Genomic DNA, 19,752 nt, shown 5'->3' on the forward strand with positions numbered 1-19,752 from the left:
AATATACTTATGAGTAATGATCATCTTTCAGTTTTAATCAAAGAATAAAAAATTAAAGTATTTGTTCATTACAACGCCTGTTCAGAGAAGCCCAAATCTCAACCTTCAAGTCCACCTGGTAGCTATACTTTTCAGAGTAAATTAATACACTGACAACCACATTCATCAGGTTACCGCCTCCTGTAAGCAGCGGCCACCACCTAAAAATCAAGTTTGCCCTTTATGTGGTTTGGTAGGCGGGGCCAGTGCTACCAACACCTGCCCGGTTCACCTTAGCTGGCAGCTGCAGTGGACAAGTGAGCAAGATCACGCTGCTGTCAGGGCAGAGAGCCCAATGCTGAGCTTGGCAAGGAGATCAAGACCAGAGCTAGCTACACACATGCCTGCTTGCGTTAGGGCTACAACCAGAGAGGAGTTCAGAATGAAGAAATTTCCAGCCAAGAAACCTGAGAAGTCGAGGGGGTGTATCAGGAGCACTTCAGCAGAGGCTCCCAGCTTTATGCATTTTACTTCTCATCCTGTAAGAGTCTAGAAATACAATGGAAAAGGTGAGAAATGCCTAAATCTTGCAATCATACCCACCTCGCAGTTGAGAATGGGAGTCATCAACCAAACTGAGCCTCAACTAAGGGAATGTATTAAGAGAGGCTAAAGCAGTGTCATAGCAAGCAAAGTTAGAGTGAATACCCTCTTTTTCTTTTACTTCTCTCACACAAATATATAGTATCTCATTAAATTGAATTGATATATACCCTAGATAGAATCTAAAGCAGTGATACCTTTGGTGTTACAATTTTTTTGGCCACGTAACAAAATGATCTGTCACCCACTTAGAATGACCCCGTTTCCAAGGCAAAGTGACAAGTGAATGCCAAGACTTCCGGGACACACAGGTGATAAAAACATGCACTGTGCCCAAAGAAGCTTGCTTTTTTTTCCCAATCATATAGCCTATACCGAGATTCTGTGACCTGAGGTCCAAGGTATTCCTAACCTACACGTGGGGAAAGCCTTTATGATCCTGTGGGTTGCTAAGAAAATCCTACCCCCTCTTACAAGTGCCCCCGCTTCCCCACCCCTCGGAGAGTCTGTTCTCTTCCGGGTTTTGAGTGCACTCCGTGTTCAGGCTGTGGAGGAGGGAGGACCTAACTCAGGTGAGGACCACGTGGGATCAGATGAACAAGGAGGGATCCTGGGGAATGCTTCACGTGAGAGGAATCCATAGATAGGCCAGAACTGGCATCCTTGCCTCCACTCATCCAGACAGACAACCTCCCCGGTTCTGTGTTCTCGCCTCTGTGACCAACAACGAGGGTTTCTAATGTTTCTTAAGCTCTAAAACCTATACTGTTTTTTGTTGTTGTTTTTTTTTAATGGAATGCTTCACAAATTTGTATGTCATCCTTGTGCAGGGACCATGCTAATCTTCCCTGTATCTTCCCTGTATTTTTCCAGTTTTAGTATATGTGCTGCCAAAGCAAGCATTAAAACTTATACTTTTAAGTTGAAAGCAAACATATTTTATTTTATGATAATAATCATAATCACAAAGGAGCAACAGCAAGTGATGATTTAACACACACTACTTATTCATCAGTAACGGAGCTAAGTGCCCTCCATACACTGGGCAATTCAATCCTCACTGCAACTCTGAGAAATCAGGAGTGTCACCCTGACCAACTTGAGGGTGAGAAAACTGGGCTCAAAGAGGTTGACACAATATGCCCAAGGTCACAGAACCTATCGAGTGGTCAAGACAGGACCTAACCACAGCTGTCTCACCTGAGGTCTGCCTGCTCAGCCACCCTGCTCCATTCCTGGCCACTGTGCAAATACCCACTTGAGAAGCTTCACCAAGTTCTGCTGAACAATCGGGCAGGGCCAGGCTGGGGGACAGAGTGCAGGCAAGGGATCATCTACGCCCAGCACTCTGACAGCCCCACAAAGTTACCTGATCCCGAGTCTCCGTTCTCGCTTTTGACTTGTGGCTATCTCCACTGCCACATGCCTCATGGAGACCGAATACATGCTAAAGGTGAGTAAGCATTTTGAAAGATGGGGGAAAAAACCCCACATCATAGCTTCTACCTGAGTCTTGGATTAAGTGCCCACCACCCTTCATCACCTCTCTGTTGAGGATGCCATCCAGGCTTCATGCTAGTCCTGGCTAGGAAGGCCCTCCCCTAAGTTCCTGGCTTCAGGGCCTCCCAGGGTTTCTGGATGGAGGTGGGATGAGAAACAGCAGAGAAGAAAAATTTTGGCTAATGTGTCCTTATTTGAATTTATCACCCACTCACTTAAAGTCCTGTATCTGATTGCTTTCATGTATAACTTTACATAATTTCTTTATATACCGACCCATTAAATTGCATACTAATTCACACTAATATTCATACATGCTGAATATGAATGTATGTAAACACAGATAAGATTGTGAGTTCTTGCAGGGTAAAGATTATGTCCTCAGTTTTTAATTGTCCGCACATCCAACAAAGTGCTTGGCACACCATGGTGGCTGCCAAGTTTCCCTCCACGGATCACATTGCAGAAATAATAGAAGCAGTCCTGCTAGACACTGTGAGGGAAATGGAGGACGTGGAGGTTTGGAGCAGTGAGCAAATGGGAACAAAGAACAAACGATGGTCAGCACACCTCTCTCAGAAGCTTTGTCCCTGGGCGAAGTTGGCAGTTAAAGTGGGGAAAGCCTGCCTCTGCAGATGGAATTGTAATAATATCAGTTTTTCTTGAATGATTAGAACTGTGTAATTAGCTCAGTCTGTCTTCATACCCTAAAATCATGTCAGCTGTTCATTAGAACACATTACAAACACAAAAAAATGTGCAACCGCCACAAGCGTGATCTCCCCATGATCAAACATGGAAGCATGATTCTTCTTCATTCATGTACTAGAAATAGTTTTTCCTCTTACTCTTGTCTCCTAAAGTGAAATGAAACAGCAAATAACCCAAAAAGGATACAATTAATAAAATGGAAGTCCATAATCCATTTTATTCTTCCCAAAGAAAAGGGACAGAAATTGATATAAGATAAATTTCAAACAAGTCTAACTATGTAAAATAACACCAGTGATAAGTCAAACACAGAACTACCCCGTCCAGGGCACCTGGATGACTCAGTTGATTAACTGACTGCCTTTGGCTCAGGTCACGATCCCAGGGTCCTGGGATCAAGTCCTGTATTAGGCTCCCTGCTCAGTGGGGAGCCTGCTTCTCCCTCTTCTGCTCCCCCTGCTTGTGCTCTCTCTCTCTGTCAAATAAACAAATAAAATCTAAAAAAAAAAAAAAAAAAGAAGAACTACCCCCTCCAACAGATGACCATTTCAGTTATCCTAAAAATTGATGTAAGAGAATTACACATTTCATTGTGTAATTCTCTTACATCACAGATGATCTGTTGCTATAGTAAAAAATAAAATCTAAAAAGCACTTTATCTCTGAAATGATTAAATATTATTTAAAAAGTTAAAATACGAACTTGTTTATATTTGATCTGAACAAATTTTAAAGCTAAGACGTCTCTGCCTACTTTTGACATCAGACAATTCTCCAGGACACTTTACTTACCCAGGGCCTTATGTGAGCTCCAAACCTCTAGGTAAAGTTCTTTTAAAATTGAAGATACTAATTTTTACTCAAAGAAAAATATTTTTCAACATTATTGAAAAGATAGTTTTGGCTGGTTTTTATGAAGCTAGCTATATATAGCCCATTAAATCAGATTAGTAAAAGCTCAAAAAAAATCACATAGGGTTTCTTCCATTTGAAATGAAAGTCACTGTTTCCTGGAAAGATAACAGTCTGATGGGTCCGGGCAGTGAGCACGGCAATGAGCACGTTCTGTCTGACTTGCTCTCTGATAATCCGAGCAGTAGTAAAGCAGACGCCAGGCCAGTTAGTTAATAAGCCACCAATACTCTGTGTCAGCTTTCTTTGTACATTCTGGAACTCTTTATTGGCAGGTAATGAAGTTCAGGTCATTAACAGAACAAAGAAAAATATATTCAATGATCCAGCCACGTAGACTGTAGCAAACTAGCTAACCAATATAAATGTGTCGGGCAATTAAGTTAGATTTGTAACGATAGTCTGACACTTTTGAGGTGCTACAGTGATAAGGCGGGGCTCTCCATCTCAACCGAGTCAAATGTATCGGCAGTGCGCCTAACCGCTCTTAGAACAAGTCATACACACATGATGCTAAGTGCAAGGGGAGTAATTTCTTTTTTCAAGTCCTTGAGTGAATGAAGGAGAGAAAAGTATGCATGAAGGCTGGCTTAATGCACTTTAATGGTCATTAGGAAATATGCATTCTCTATTTCTTCCAGATGCTCTGTCAACTAAGGAAACAGACTTTTCTTTAACTCTGAGGGCTAAGTTTTGACACACATGGTGCTTCTCTCTCTCTCTCTCTCTGTGTGTGTGTGCACACCCACCCACCAAGCACATGGCAAAGGAGACCCTTCCCACAGTCAGGGAGATGCTACTCTCCAGAACATTATCCCATGAGTCTCGTGGGGCTGCCAGTTCTCATGACAACACGTCTCCAAGACAGAAGCTGGGAAACATCATCACAGACATGGAGAGACCATCCCTCCATGATGAGGATAATTTTTCCTCTGTGGTCCCCCCATGAAGGCCAGCACCACAATATACCCCAATGTTCACCTCAATACCTGGCCTGTGGCTGGCACTCAGAGAATATTTGTGGACACTCCTCCCCCACTAGAATGAGTCTCCAAATTTACGGCGACACACCACGGCTCTAAAAGGCAGAGCGCTGCATTCATTAAAGGGAAGGGAAGTGAATTACCACACAACCCGAGTGTCTGGCCAACACTCATATGAGTCAGCACTGAGCTGGGCAGCTGAATAAGCTAATGATGGTTTTCTAAATGTGTGTGTGGGTTGAGCCAAAGGCAGCTATGGGACCAGGCCCCTGGGCATTATCATTCGGGCTGCAAGTCCCAATGTGCATCCTCCAGGTCTGTTTGTGATGCCACTTCCCAGATTTACCTGCTTTTTTGCCCATACGGTGTTCTTAAACATGCTGTGGCCAGCACTGGCTGTTCTAATAAGGGCGCTAAGATCTATTCATGCACCACTCCAGCCAGCTGCACTTCAGGTGAAGACTGACGGAACCCGAGCAAGCAGCCGAAGACATGGTGGAGGGCGGTGACTCCACCAAAAAAAATAAATAAAGTAAGTAAGATAGAAATCATAGCTGTCTTTCTCTGCCCTAGTTCTGAGAGAATGGAAGGAGATGGCAGGCCAAACCGACCAAAGAATAGTCCAGGAGAAGGGAACAGCTTGAACAGAGTTTGTCAAAAAAACTAAATACACTAAAAATACACAAGTTGATGTGTGGGTAAATAAGCACCCTAATCTACTACAACACACATATGTAGGACTACATATAACTTCTGAAGAGGCAATTTAACTGCAAGAATGTACGCTAAGAAAGTAACCAGATCAGTAGATGAGGTGCCGGGCCTAAGACAGCCCCAAAAGCACCACCCGTAAGTACCACACGGTCAAGAACACCGTAGATCTAAAATGTGTCCCCTTGGAACCAGGAGACGTACATCCATGGTGGACCACTGAATGAAGACAGCAAGCTGCAGGAGAAAACAACTGAGAAAGTGGTTATCTCTGACAAGCACGGATTTAGGTGAATTATTCCTTCCTTTTTGTTCTCTGTGTTTCACACTGAAAATAGGTACTATTATTATCATGAAAAAGCAAATAAGTTCTTAAAACACAAGCTGATTAAATACCCTTTGATACCTTATTCAATTGTACTCCTCTTTAAAAACTTTCGTGGCCACCTTTGCCCTTGAGCGTAGCCATTTGAGTTATATTACACTGTAGGATATTTACAGACTCACGTAGATACATCTCAACATTCTAAATACCAAAACATATGAAAAAGTCCCGCAAAACAAGAGGCTGATGTTTCTTTGCACCCTGCCTCTGTGCCTCCCATTCCAGGCACCATCTCTTACCTACAGTCTCAGCCTCACTAAACATCTGCTGATGAGGCTGAATTCAAAATAAGCCAAGGGTGTGGGATTAACTTAGTTCCCTTCAAATAAATACAGAGAAGGTTGTAGAAGACTCAGGAAACCCCCCTCTCCCAAATAAATCACATGTACCCAGAAGGCTACATTTCACCAGGAAAATGTGGAGTTTGTACCCTGAAGAGAGCAGTGCTGGCTGTGAGCTCGCCGGCACCCCTATACACAATGCACCCGAGCCTCTCTCTCTTTTCCAGTACACTGTGACACAGTCCAAAAGCTCACTTTAATTTTAGACCCTGCACAAACAGAACAACAAATTCTCAGGCTTCAAAAACAGATACGTTGCTTCTACATTACATTACCGAACTACCGATGTAATCCCAGAAGGACTTCTATGTTTTCCAGAGCAACTCTTTCAAAATAGATATTTTATCTACACGAGTAGGAGCTCTTTACACACAAAGAATTATTTTTAAAGTAATCTTAGATGTCACTGATCAGGAGACAGTATTACAGTTATCTCAAGTAATCCATTCTTCTCAATAATGATCGGAACTTCCGGTTTTAATTTCCTTTTCATTTTTAAAGAAAATCTGCAGAAACCCCATGGGTTTGTTGCCCTCCACTTCCGTCCACACTGCAGCCTTGCCGTACTCAAAAGGCCACTCTTCCTACTGCACTTTCTTGAATTCCTCAGGGTTCCCCCTCCAGGAACAAGCCTAAGCTTAGTAGATCACCATTCCAGAAGCTTCCTGATCACATTGTAGGAGGTGATGGGTATATGTCCATTACTTTGACTGCGGTGATGGTTTCATGGGTATTTGCATTTGTCCGAACATCAAACTGTACACATTAAGTACGCACCGTTTTTGTATCTGCACTATACCTCAACAAAGCTGCTAAAAACATGTAATAGCAATGAACTCGGAGGGGAGCATTATGTCTATATCCAAATTGTCTGTCTTCCTGTGCATGCCTAAGTTTTATTTTCTGGTTTTCTGAGTCTCTTCCATATTTGGGCTGCAAATTAAACTAATATTTCAAAGACATAATTTCCCCTTTATTTCTCTGAACTCAGACCACTATATTAAATTTACAATAAATCTTTTTTTAAAAAGATTTCCTGAGCACCCCGTGCCTAATGAGGCTCCTTTCCTGACATTGCCTCCCCAACAATGCCCACGCCCTATCCCCTCCCCACCCACGGTCCTGCTGCTCTGCTTTTCCTCCTGACAAATCTGCTCCTCCAACTCCCTATCTCCCCCCTCCACTAACTTCTACTCCATTTTGAAGACCGGCTTCAATGTCACCTCCTCCTTGGGAGAGGTCTCCGCCAACCCCAACAACCTAACCTAGCCAGGCTCCTCTATGTTCTGGAGCCCCTGGTAAATCCCTCAATCAGCACACTCACCTCATCACCCTGAAACGACCATTTATGTGTCTGTCTTTCTCAAGGAACTAATTGCTGGAAGGCAAAGGCTGTTTTCTTTTGTATCCTTGGTGCCTAGTTCAATGCGTGGCACAAATAGCACCAATGATAATAAGAGTGTCAACTTCTATCTCATGGAAACAAAAAACCCAACCACAATTTTCTGTTCATCAGATCTGCTCTTAGAACTTCTATCTAACTTGGCATTATCATCCCATTGTCCTCTAATGACAAACACCAGTGGCTCCACGTAGTTTAGATTTCAAACTTCATAGAAATTTTGGCATAGGACCTAATTGGGTTTCCGTATTCTGATTTCCACATATTGAGACGGAAATGCCTATGGGATGTGTGTGCGGTGATGATGGTAGGGGTGGCTCTTCGCAAATGCTCAAAACATTAAAATAAAAAGAGAAAAAACATTCCGAAAATGCTACAGCCCAAACCAGAACAGCTGCTAATACAAACAGGCCCCTTCCCAAATGTAAGCGGGTCACAAGTAATGGCTCACCTCAAAGCGGCCGCAACCATACTGTTTACTCTCCATGTGGGGCTTAAAAGCATTTTCGTTGATGAACAGGCCCCGAAGCAGAAACATCTAAACCCATGCTAATGCCCAGCAGAGCAGTAACTTCTCTTGATTAATTTACCAGTACTGAAAGCACAAGAAAGAGATCAAACCACGTTCTGTACTAAACAATTAAACAAGCAGCCGATGCCTCCAGGATGGTGTATGTCAGGATGAAAGCCAGTTGGGGTCGAATGAAAAAGCAACAAATATCTTACATTGATTAATGCTTATAGGATTTTTTCCCCTTCAATGTCATAACATTTCACTCAATGGTTAAACCGAAGAGTTTATATAACATTGAAAACAGAAAAAAGTTCCAAAAGCTTAAGAAAATTCAGATGTGTAGTGAGGAGAAAAATCAGGTCAGTTCTTCAGAGCCTTCAAAACCGTTTGGCGGAACTCTGAGCAGTCTACTCAAAAATCTTCCCCATGAAATAGCACGGGGGAAAAATTTCATCACCTCCTTTCGTCGAAAAATAACTTTGCTACTGTGAGATTTTCTTAATTTACATTATCTAGTCCATCCACAATGTTCAATACTATCTATATAGACTGTTTTGAAAACAGAGCCAACATATAGTACAAATATATCTCTACTTAATTTTTTTTAATTGGAATTTAAACCAAACTGATTCTCAAATCAGAATGAACAACAAATATGTTAGTAGTTAACCCTCAGATTTTCTGAATTAGCTGAATCAATTTTTTAAAACCCAATGAATTTCTTTGTAAGAAGCAGAACTGATTTATATCCTTGTAGAAAAATAACTGAATCAGGCCAGCTAAAAATGTCATCTTGCTGAAAAGTCACAATTTTCTAATTTTAGATCGCCAAGGAACATTTCTTAGGTAATTCAATATTATCTTAATGAATTTACTGGTGTGTTTGGGGGCTACTCCCTACTTGTTTTTCCTAATCTATAAAATGGGGATGATGATGCATGCCTTGCAGGAGTTTAAGATTAAATGGTATACTAATATATAAAGCATAAATCTTTAAACTCTATCATATTCCCTCCCTCCGCATACACTCAATACCAGTCTATGCTAGATTATTTGCAGAGCATTCCCCCTGCTTAGAATGCAACCCTTTGGAGCTAATTCCCCCACACGTTTGGGGCTCGCCTCCTCTGTTTTCACAAAGAACTCATGTCTCAGAAGGGCTCCTTCACAGGCAGCTTTCAGAGCAAAGATTGTTCGGCAAAGGTTCTCTGGTACGTGGAAGACATTATGATACCATTTACTACTTCTGCCGAAAAATTAAAACTGAATCCCTTCGTGTTTTTAAATTCTTATGTGGAAACACCACAAAATTTGGAGATACAAACCTGAAAGCTGACTCTTCTACTGACCTTCCCACAATTTTTTCCCTCTTACGAAGATATATGAGCCCAAAGAGCACAGACATCTAGGCATGTTTTCCTATTCACACACTCTGACTCTAATGGGCTCCGATCCCTTATTACTACTAACGGAGAGAATAAATGGGTTATAGTTGAAGTGAATATAAGTTTCTACTGATCCCCATTTCTGATCTCTTATATGTGTACAGAAACACAAAAAGTACTATTCTAAGTCTTCTCAAAGATGGTAACATCCTCCCTTGTCAAAAAATACTTGAGGGCGCCTGGGTGGCTCAGTTGGTTAAGCGACTGCCTTCAGCTCAGGTCATGATCCTGGAGTCCCTGGATCGAGTCCCGCATCGGGCTCCCTGCTCGGCAGGGAGTCTGCGTCTCCCTCTGACCCTCCCGACCCTCCCCCCCTCATGCTCTCTCTCTCTCTCAGTCTCTCTCTCTCAAATAAACAAATAAAATCTTAAAAAAAAAAAAATACTTGAAAAACTCCTGGGTGAGATCAGGAAACACAAGGAAGAAGAGTCTCATTTTATAGGGGAAGTAGAGGACTGTAGCACAGACTGAACATGGATTCTCAGTGGGCTCCAGGATTCCCCCAGCTGGAACTAAATGCATCCTATCTAAGAAGCTCTGGTCACAGAGGTATTTTGAAAGCACAGGCAGAAAAGCTGGAGATGATACCACAATGTTGAAGTATAGAATTAAGAAATACGTGTGAATTATTCCACAGTGATTTTGACTCTGGTTGTAAAAAAAAAAAAAAAAAGGCTTTCACTTTGGACCTGTTTATACAGCTCAGTCTTAAATGTACTCCTCTCTAAATACTCTTCAGCTGGAATGGTCAGATTTTTAGCTATTGAGGAAACGTTTCGCTGCTATTGTTATGGAGGCATATATAACATCTGTCCAGGAGAGAGAATGTGCTGATAAAGTTCCCTTTCAGTACCTGATCATCAGGATCTCCAACAAGTGAGCAGGGAACATTATAGACTCAACCTGGGTTAATTTTTTTCTAACTATAATGAAATTTCACAAATATTTGAGCACCTATAGTACACAAAGTGACCTCAAATACTTTAAATAATAAATACTAAAAAAGAGATCATTATGTGTACAAAAAGGGACTGTAAACAAGCCCTAGTTCAAATTCAAATTCTTTTAACAGCTTCATTACTTTATTTGCCTGTGTGCTACCCCCTTCTTATTTCCCAGGTTAAATAACCAAGAAAGATGCCCAGGCCCTGTCATCCATTCTGCGTTAAGTTTACGTCAGTATGCAAATTCCTACAGCCTCAATGTTCTGTACAAGACTTCCTTGTTATCACTGGAGTTGTTCTTACGGTTTTAGTCTTGAGTGGGCTTTTACCATTAGTTCATCGAGAATGTCATTAAGCATGTCAATTTCAGCTGGAAAAATGAGGAATACAAATGGCACCATCTGGATTTTAAAGTCTTTTCTGAAGAATATTTGCTGTGGAGGATCCTCTTGGGTACTGAATGGCATTTTTACAAAGGTTCATGGCAGAAGAATGAGAAGTCACCCCTAAGGAATCCAGAGTATGGTGAAAACAATATAGGAGACAAACGTAGGATTTAGTCAGCCTTATGCTTGGCATTCTGTCAAACCCAGGGACATCTATTCTTACACTATTTCTTTTTTTACTAAAATATCCTTTTTGGCATGGGCACACACACACACACACACACACACACACACACACACACACAATAACCCTAGGAAACAACTAGAGGATAGAACTCAGGAATGTATTTGTTTGCTTAAAAACAATCTTATTTTTAAAAGCATAAGCAATAAAGTTCTACTAGCGTTAGAAATTAATCCTGGCACTTACTTATTTCATTCATGTGATATTCATTTCATTCCTTAAATATGATGCCATTACCTTATCTTTGTATCAGCTATATCTTGGCTGAATTCATATTTATGTCTATGTGAAAATACCCGCGTACGTCCCCAGTCACCAGGAAAACTCCACACTCAGTCACAGAGCAGAAATGGAGTTCAGAGCAGAGATGGACTTAGATGAAGCAAATGACCTAAGTCCTCGTGAGATAGTCCTGAAAATGATGTCAGATCAAATGCAAGCATCTCTGTCTGGTTTTTAGAACCAAAACAGGATATAAATAAAGACAAGTTAATTGTACAATTTGCCTTAAATTCTAGGCTGGCTTCCCTGTCACTGAGCATGATACTTCCCATTGATATCCATCAGCTTGCAGCATAACGCACATGGCTCGTCATTAGCCTCAGAAGAACAAGTGGGGAAGTGAATTATGTACTATCAACACTCCCACCTAATCCCTACAATTCCCAAGCCAACTCAGAGCAGGTGGGTCCCTTACCCTAGTGCTGTCCTACAGATACATACTCCTCTTGAACATATAACACAACCAGAAAATCACTATAGCTTTCTCCAAAGGTGTTAATTTCCCTCCCCCCATCCAGCTTTACTGATATAATTGACACGTAACACTGAGTAAGTTTAAGGCAGACAATAGGTAACATGTTGATTTGGTACACTGACATACAGCAGAATGATTACCGCCAGTGTGTTCGCTAACAACTGCATCGTAACACATGACTGCTATTTCTTCTCTGTGGAGAGAACATTTAAGATCCTCTCTCTTAGCAACTTTCAAGTATCTAAGACATTACTGTTAACTCTAAAGACCATGCTGTACATTAGATCCCCAGAACTTACTCAGCTTACAACTGCAAGTTTCTACTCTCTGACCAACACCTCCCCTTCTCCCTACTCCCCAGCTGCTGGTCATCGTCATTTTAGTCTCTCTTTCTAGGAGTTCGGCTTTCTCAGATTCCACGTATAAGTGATATCATACAGTATTTGTCTTTCTCTGACTTCACAATTTCCCTTTGTATGGTCTGCAGGACTTGGGACCATATTCTTCAAAAATATATCTAAAGTTCTTTCCTTTGAAAATGCAACCTAGCAAAGATAAGAAAACTCCAGTATTCCCCTCTGGATGAACTCACTTTTGGTTTTATGGCATGCCTTGTAAGGAGCTTGTTATTACAAATACTGTCTGGGGCAGGTTACTCTCAACCACAGTGGCTTTTGAGATTTCTAACCAAGGTCACATAACAAGGACACAGCTGAGTTGGGATCAATAATGCCATCTGGATTCTCAGTCTAATTATCAGCCTGTTAATATCAGTGATGGAACTGAAGTGATCTCATAATCTCAAAATATGGAACCCTGTGTATACAAATGGAAGTTCTGCCCTTCCTCCAGCTTAGTCCTTTCAAAAGGGCCAAGGAAAGTGCATTCTAAATGAAATGTCCAGAAACACATTTGTATGTCCAGCGTGCACTTCCCACTAGCATCTCTGACCCCACAAACCTGCATATCTGGCTGATGCACACATCTAGGGGAGGCAGGTAAGAGCAGGCAGGAGGGTGAATGCAAGTCTCACCGTTTATTTTACTACGGATGAAAACAGATGAGAATGAAGAAAAATATTCTGCCCCCAGCTTCAGGGCTAAATCACATCTACTGCCTTTACAGCAGTTTATCAGCTGAGGAACCAGAAAGAATTGGGCAGTTGCCCGAGAAAATTCATACTTGGGGTGAATGGACTGCAGGCTTTTCCCTCTTGCGGGATCAAGGCACATATTGGAGGATGTTGGTTTACAAAAATTACTAAACCAGAGCCACAGTAGGAGATAACTAATGACTTTAAAAGTTTCTGCTATTCTAAAAGACAGTATATACTTTTTCTTTCATAAGTAATAGATGTAGTCACAGGATTAACTTACATCCTACAACATTTCAAAAACTTGCCTTATAATCTGCAATATGCTTTCCAAGGACATTCCATCAATGAATAAATCAACTGTTAACTGATGGTGTACATGTTCCTCAGAGGACCTTCACCTCATTCATCCATATAGGTTTTCATAACTAATTAGCATTCTTGCTAAGGTTCAGAAAAACTCAGCAACAGGTGAAGTGGATGAAATTGATCAGCGTGCTGAAAGCCTCAGAACAAATCACTGCAGAAGTCTTTCAATGGTGCTGCTTGACACCTCAAGACACATTTGTCTGATGTTTCTTTAAGCTTTTCCAGTCCCACATCTGTCAGAACCTGATGCAACTTCCCCCATTACAAATGAAAAATGTGACTGGTAAATTCCATATGTAAAAGTGAAGCAATGTTCCCAGATTTTGTGGCCACCCACAATGGGAGCAAGTCCTGTTATCTCCTCTAAATCATCAAGCTTATTCTCTGTGCTTCCTTTATGTGACCAGACCATCCACGACTCCGCTAGAATCCTACCGGATTTTCTCCTTCGTGATAGCATCTCCTTTCATTATTACTCTCCTAAGGCTGCCACCACAAAATGCCATAAACTGGTTGGCTTAAAACAGAGAAATGTATTGTCTCACAGTTCTGGAGGCTAGAAGTCTTAGGTCAAGGGCTGGGTAGGTTCCTTTTGAGCACTGTGAGGGAGAACCTGTTTCATGCCTCTCTCTCGGCTCCTGGTGGTTTGGTAGCAATCTGTGGCATTCCTTGGCTTGTGGAAACCTTACCCCAATTCCTCCCTTCATCTTTACATGGTGTTCTCCCTGTGTGTCTGGGTTCAAGTTTCCGCTTTATAAAAGAGGAGTCCTATTGGATGAGAGACACAATTCAATCCATAACACCCCTACATCTTCCACCTCTTTGGAAATCTTCTACCTCCCAAAATGGAACCTGCCTCCCCCAGGAAGCCCCCCTCCACTCTTGTGTGCACTACACCTTGTCTCACATTCCAGATCCTTGAGATTGAGAAGGACAGCAGTGGCCTTCTCTTAAACCTCCAAAGGCCATTTCCAAACCAATGCTTCTTCCACCTGCTCTAAAAATCCCGGGTTATGAGGTCCCGATGCATATTCCTCAGAGTAAATGTCTAAAAAGATTCACCACCAATAAGAAAAGTCGGGGGATTCAAATAAGTCAAAGCCTTGGTTTCTAATTACTCCCCACCTTGTCAGGCAATTATCTGGTGATGAAACACGTGTGTGTCCCTCTTTGTTATCTGCTTTAGACACATGGTCGTTGCTGACATTAACCATGTATTTTACATAGGTACCTCATCTTATATACCTCATATGCGCATCGAGGAATCTGACTCTTAGAAATACCTCTAACTAAGGTTGCTGAGATTTCTGTCGATAATCGTCTAGACCTCCTGAGTGTCTACAACAAAAAAATGAGAGGAAGGCAGGCACCTGCCCTCAGGTATGGTGGACCTGGGTTCAGGCATCTCCAGAGCCTTGGCAAAACTCACACATCCAATGGGGCAGATCCAGCCTCAGAATACAGTTCTCCTGATTCCTGGATCCAGTGCCCTTCCTGGCATGGACATGTCATGACATTGAGCCCTCATTTCGTAAAAGTTGCATTTTAGTTGAATCAATAATTAAACTTTCCTAAGCTTTTAAATTTAAGAACTAAAATTTTGCTTGAGTGTAGGTTTCAGCTATCTTAGGGACACTTCTATTCTGGACACTCTGCTCATTAACTGCTAATTACTACCAAGGGAGATCATCACTCCCAATATTTTGAGACACTAAGCAACAATCTGGTTTCAACTTCACACATCATCAGCATTCTTAGAATGTTAAATTTACATCCAGTACTCATCCAAATTTCCGTGATTTTCTAGAATTAGTTGATTTTTAAACTATTTTTTTCAGACAAACTAAAATATGAGAACTCATTTTATTCTTAAAAAAAGTTATTTTCTTATGTAGTTCTGAAAAACGGTATGTGTTTGTAACTGTCTGATTTTTAAAACAGATTTACGATAGCTATATTTAAGAAAGGTGAATAAGCACAGTCTTATGGACAGAAAGGAATACTTAAATACTGGCTTTCTTGTTTTGGCCAAAGTGTCTGAGAATCTCACATTTCTCAGCCTTCTAGGATAAAATCTAAAGGTCTACATGATATAATTACTTGACATTTTATATCAATCACTCACACACCAAATTAGCTTTCAGATTAATCCAGTTGGACTAAACATCTATTTATATACTAGAAACTCCTATAGCTGAATATCTCTTTAGCCAGATCAACAAATAGGAGATTCATTGTCTTTCCTGCCAACTTGGACTTGCTTTCTATAATCCCTCTTCTTGTGGGTATTACAATGACCACCCACTCCACCGAGCCCCACAGTGAAGCCATCTACAACTTCTCCTGCCTCCCCCTTGGATCTTCAACCTGATTTTGTCTCCTAGATTTCCTTGAGGTCCATCTATTTTGATCAACCCCACTATCATAGTATCAATTCAGACCTTCCTCACCTCTGCTGTTATATCCCCATCCTCCCTGGTGCTATATCGCTTTCCACCAATGACCTCCTCCTTCTGGTCTCCTTAGCTCTTCAACAGTGAAATTTGGAAACCAAAACAAACACTTCTGGTTATCTTTTCTGCAAAACAAACCATCTCTTTATTGAGGATGAGCAACATAGGTGGCCCCTAATGCTCTGTAGTATACTGCAGGGGTCCAGTGGATACTTCCAAAGATTACTATTCTTTGGCACTTTAGTACACATTTCTTCTGTTCACTTGGATTCTGCATTTCACATTATTTTTCCCCAGTTGCACTGAGTATGCATTTTCCAAGCTGTATCTCATTTTGTTATTTCCTGCCCATATTTTTAATCTCCTGAAGGTATAATTATAATATTTCTGTCCTTCCAGGTTTTTGAAATCTCCTCTGATTTGGGATCATCTGCCAACTTCATTAACATGAAGTTTATTTCTCCTAAAATAAAATGGGATACAGTATACAAATCCAATAACATCAAGGTACAAGTGGTAACCTTGCCATTTATGTTACATTTTATTTACTGTCTCTCTACTATTTTCCATCTGTGTGGCTCTCCTCCAAGCCAAGTTGGACTTGTTTTGCAGTGGAAATGGGTCAAAAAGTACTGTAAAAAAATAAGAAAAAGAAAACCTCCTTCCACACTATACAAAGGCTGTTCTCAACTAGTTTACCTAGTTATAGAGCAAGAAGGTATCAGCTGTAGGTTTCACTCTTTAAACTTTCTGTTCCCATTTTAATATAATTTGACTGAGGGAGAAAAGAATTTCTCTTGCAAGTGAGCACATAAGGTTAAGAAGCTCTATTCAGGATAAAGGAGGAGTCAGGTGGGATGGGGTGAAGGCCTCTGATGGGCAAGCAGCAGTCACTCCCACTGCATCCTTAACGCACCGCCAAGATGCCTGGAGACCAGTGGTAGCAAGCACCGCGGAGGAGAGGCACTCCTGCATTCAGGCTCTGACCAGGAAGGCATCATTCAGACATTTGAGAGAAACTCCAGGCGATTTCCTTCCCCTCCTTAAATGCATGACGCGACTCTCCTGCTCCAGAAGTTCAAGAGAAAAGGCAGAGTTTTTACTCACCAATTCTCTCTTTCCCTCCTGTGCTCACCAGCCAGGTAAGAAGTCTACTTGCCATGATGAGTCCAATTGCCAGCTCGCTCATTTACGCTAGTTTTGGACCTCAAAAGTTTTGTGTTTTCATGCTTCTTTTTAAAAAGGAAACCAATATTCACATATCCTGTGCTGAACAGCTGTAACAGATGCAGCCTTATCTTGCCACCTCATTAGGAGAAACAAACAACTATAAATCTTGTATCACATCCAGAAAGTTGTCAGCTTGAAACAAAAGCTGGCAGGGAGCCAAGTGGCATGCGCCCTTGATTCCAGTCTTTTTGCCTCTAGTTCTTACATATGTAAATTGAGAAACTGTTAGCAGAAGCAAGCCAGCTAAAAACAGATGTGTTTAGGGTACACAGACACATTCGAGGGGCCCTCCAGGCCCGGCCCCTCCCCACCCTTCACCACAAATCCCTTCTCCTTCCTATTCCGTGTCCTCCCCCAACACCCACACCCTCTGCCTCCCCACCTTCCTCCCAACACAACACATTTTTATCATTTACTCCTGGCTAAGTTCTCATGCCCCGCCATGGTGGTAGACCTCAGAATGAAAATACAGGATATAACAAAATGCCACAGCCCTACAACCTTCCTAAAGATTAAACCATTGCAACTATCAGAAAAAGAGATGGTGGAGGAGGAGCAGAAGACTGTAAGATCAGACAAGGCAATAGGGACATCACGCCTGTGTTCCAGATTTGCAGCCAGTGCCCTTCTACTTGTGAGAAATCTCTGGGATCTGGGAGTATAAATCCCAGCCCCCCGCTTGCTCTGGGCTGGGAGGGGTGGGGGTCATCTTGGACTCTACTCGGCTTTTCTCATGGATAAGATGGAAATATACTTCTGAAATCAGAGGGCTGATCCACAGATTAAATGAGCTAGCACGCCTGATGCTCTTGGCCCAGGGTAAGACACAGTCCTCAGATTCAGCAACTGGTACCACTATTTAGGGAAAGTGTTGTCTGGTCTCTGCAAGTGAACGTGATGGTCCCTAGGGGCAGAGTCTGCAGTGGGTTACTTCTAGAAAGGAGGTTCTACCTGAGCACTGGTAGACCAACAGCTAACTCATTCTTGTTGGTCAAACCAGAAAGGATTCTCTTAACTTGGGATTTTACAAAATAACCAAGAGAATTGGCTCGGGCCCAGGTGGGTATAGTTTTTAAAAACTGCACACAAGTACAAGATGCAATTTCTTGGGTGTGAGTTTTGGCTCAGGCTTGAGTAATCTGTATTACCTTTGTGAGAGTCTGTTTCCTCATATTTCAACTTGGGGTAAAGACCCACGCCCTTCCTTGCTCACCCTTTCCTCACTCTTCAAAGTGCTTCTGCCCCTATCACACACCAAAACTTCCCTCCTGCCTGATGGACACCATGACATCACTACTCCAGCACTTAGGTTATCTCAGCGGGCTTTGACCCACACCTCTAAACACTGAAAACCTCTCCCCACTTTGCCTTGACGGGGGATCTCATTTGCTGGTTTGTCTTCTTTACACTTGTTAGTCCACATTCCCTGGCGCTCTAGGTCAGGCGTATCTACACAGCAGACACTCTGATCCACTTCTATGATCGACTACAGTCTCCATGTTGAGAACCACCTAGACAAGGGGTCAGAAGACCAGGGGTCAAGTCCAGCCCACTGCCCATTCTCATGACTAAGTGGTACTGGAACACAGCCACCTGTATGGCACGGAGAACTGACATGCAGAGAGACCGTGAAGCCTGGGATATTTACAATCTGGCCCTTCACGGAAAACGTTTGGCAGCCCTTAATGCAGGTTGTGTCCCCGGTCACACCTGTATTTGTGACTCCAGCTCATCATGCAGACCATGTCTCACAGGCCACTCTCCAAGTGTCTCCAAGTGACCACTCCACCTATAACCATCTCACCCTCGTGTTGCACTCAGAGCTGATGGAAACAGGACCCACACCCGGAAACATGGGGTGCATCCCGAAAGGGGCCTTCTTTAACCACATCCATCTGTGACAGTTAGGCCATCCTTGCTCCTGCTGTCAAAATCCCTAGCCTGGCCCTGAGCCCACTGTTGTCCAGCCATCGCCCAGGCTACCATTCACTCCCCCTTGGAAGAATGCACATATTTCCTGTTTTCCTTACTCTCCTCACTCACCTCCTCTCATTCATCCTCCCCCTCCCATCAGTTATCTTCCTAACTTAAAAATTTCCAACTTTTATTTCTCACTCAATGTCTTCTAAGACATGGCCCCTAACTCTTCAGGGACATCTAAACTTGTGTCTGCCTTCACATCCAACACTCTAGCTAGCCAGCAACCAGCAACCTAGGATTTCCAAGAGGGAAGATCCAATACCCACCTTCTAGTGGGGGAATGAAACCACGTAACTCAGTAAATGAAATTACATTTTAGGTGTTGTGCTAGAACCCAGGTCAACCACATTTTCTTGAGGCTCCCTTGACCATCAGAAAGAACCGATCACTCATTCTTTTCTGCCACCACTGCACCTTGATCTGACCTCTGTTAGAAAGCTTATCACAATGGCTCATGATGATTTGTTACGTTCTGTCCCCTCGACTGGGCTGTGAACTCTCTGAGGGTAAGAGCTGCTTTAAGCAATCCTGAGGCTCCCATATCTCACCCATTGGTAGCATGTAGTAGGTGCTCAATAAATGTTTGTGAAGACCCCACATGCTTTGTAAACAGCAAAGTACTACATGAGTACCAGCTGGAAAAGAGACAAACCTATGCTCCTTAACGTCTTATGTTCAGTTTACTCTCCACTTCCGATCCTACAGGCACCGAAAAAAGGGGAAAAAGCCCTTGGCTAAGAACTTAATCGAGTTCTCACAGATAGGCTTTCCAAGTGTTATTTCAGCAATGGGCCTGGTTCCAGTCCCAGC

The 19,752-nt window shown here is 42.3% G+C and overlaps 1 protein-coding gene and 1 pseudogene across 5 annotated transcripts in view; both read right to left on the minus strand.

Moving 5' to 3' along the window:
- Window positions 1–19,752, minus strand: part of LOC116631775 (phospholipid-transporting ATPase IB) — a 590,846-nt gene that overhangs the window by 241,741 nt on the left and 329,353 nt on the right. The window lies entirely within an intron of this gene.
- Window positions 1,368–1,481, minus strand: LOC116631877 (annotated as a pseudogene).

Source organism: Phoca vitulina, unplaced genomic scaffold, assembly GCF_004348235.1.
Source record: "Phoca vitulina isolate PV1807 unplaced genomic scaffold, GSC_HSeal_1.0 scaffold5, whole genome shotgun sequence".
NCBI classification, from domain to species: Eukaryota; Metazoa; Chordata; class Mammalia; order Carnivora; family Phocidae; genus Phoca; species Phoca vitulina.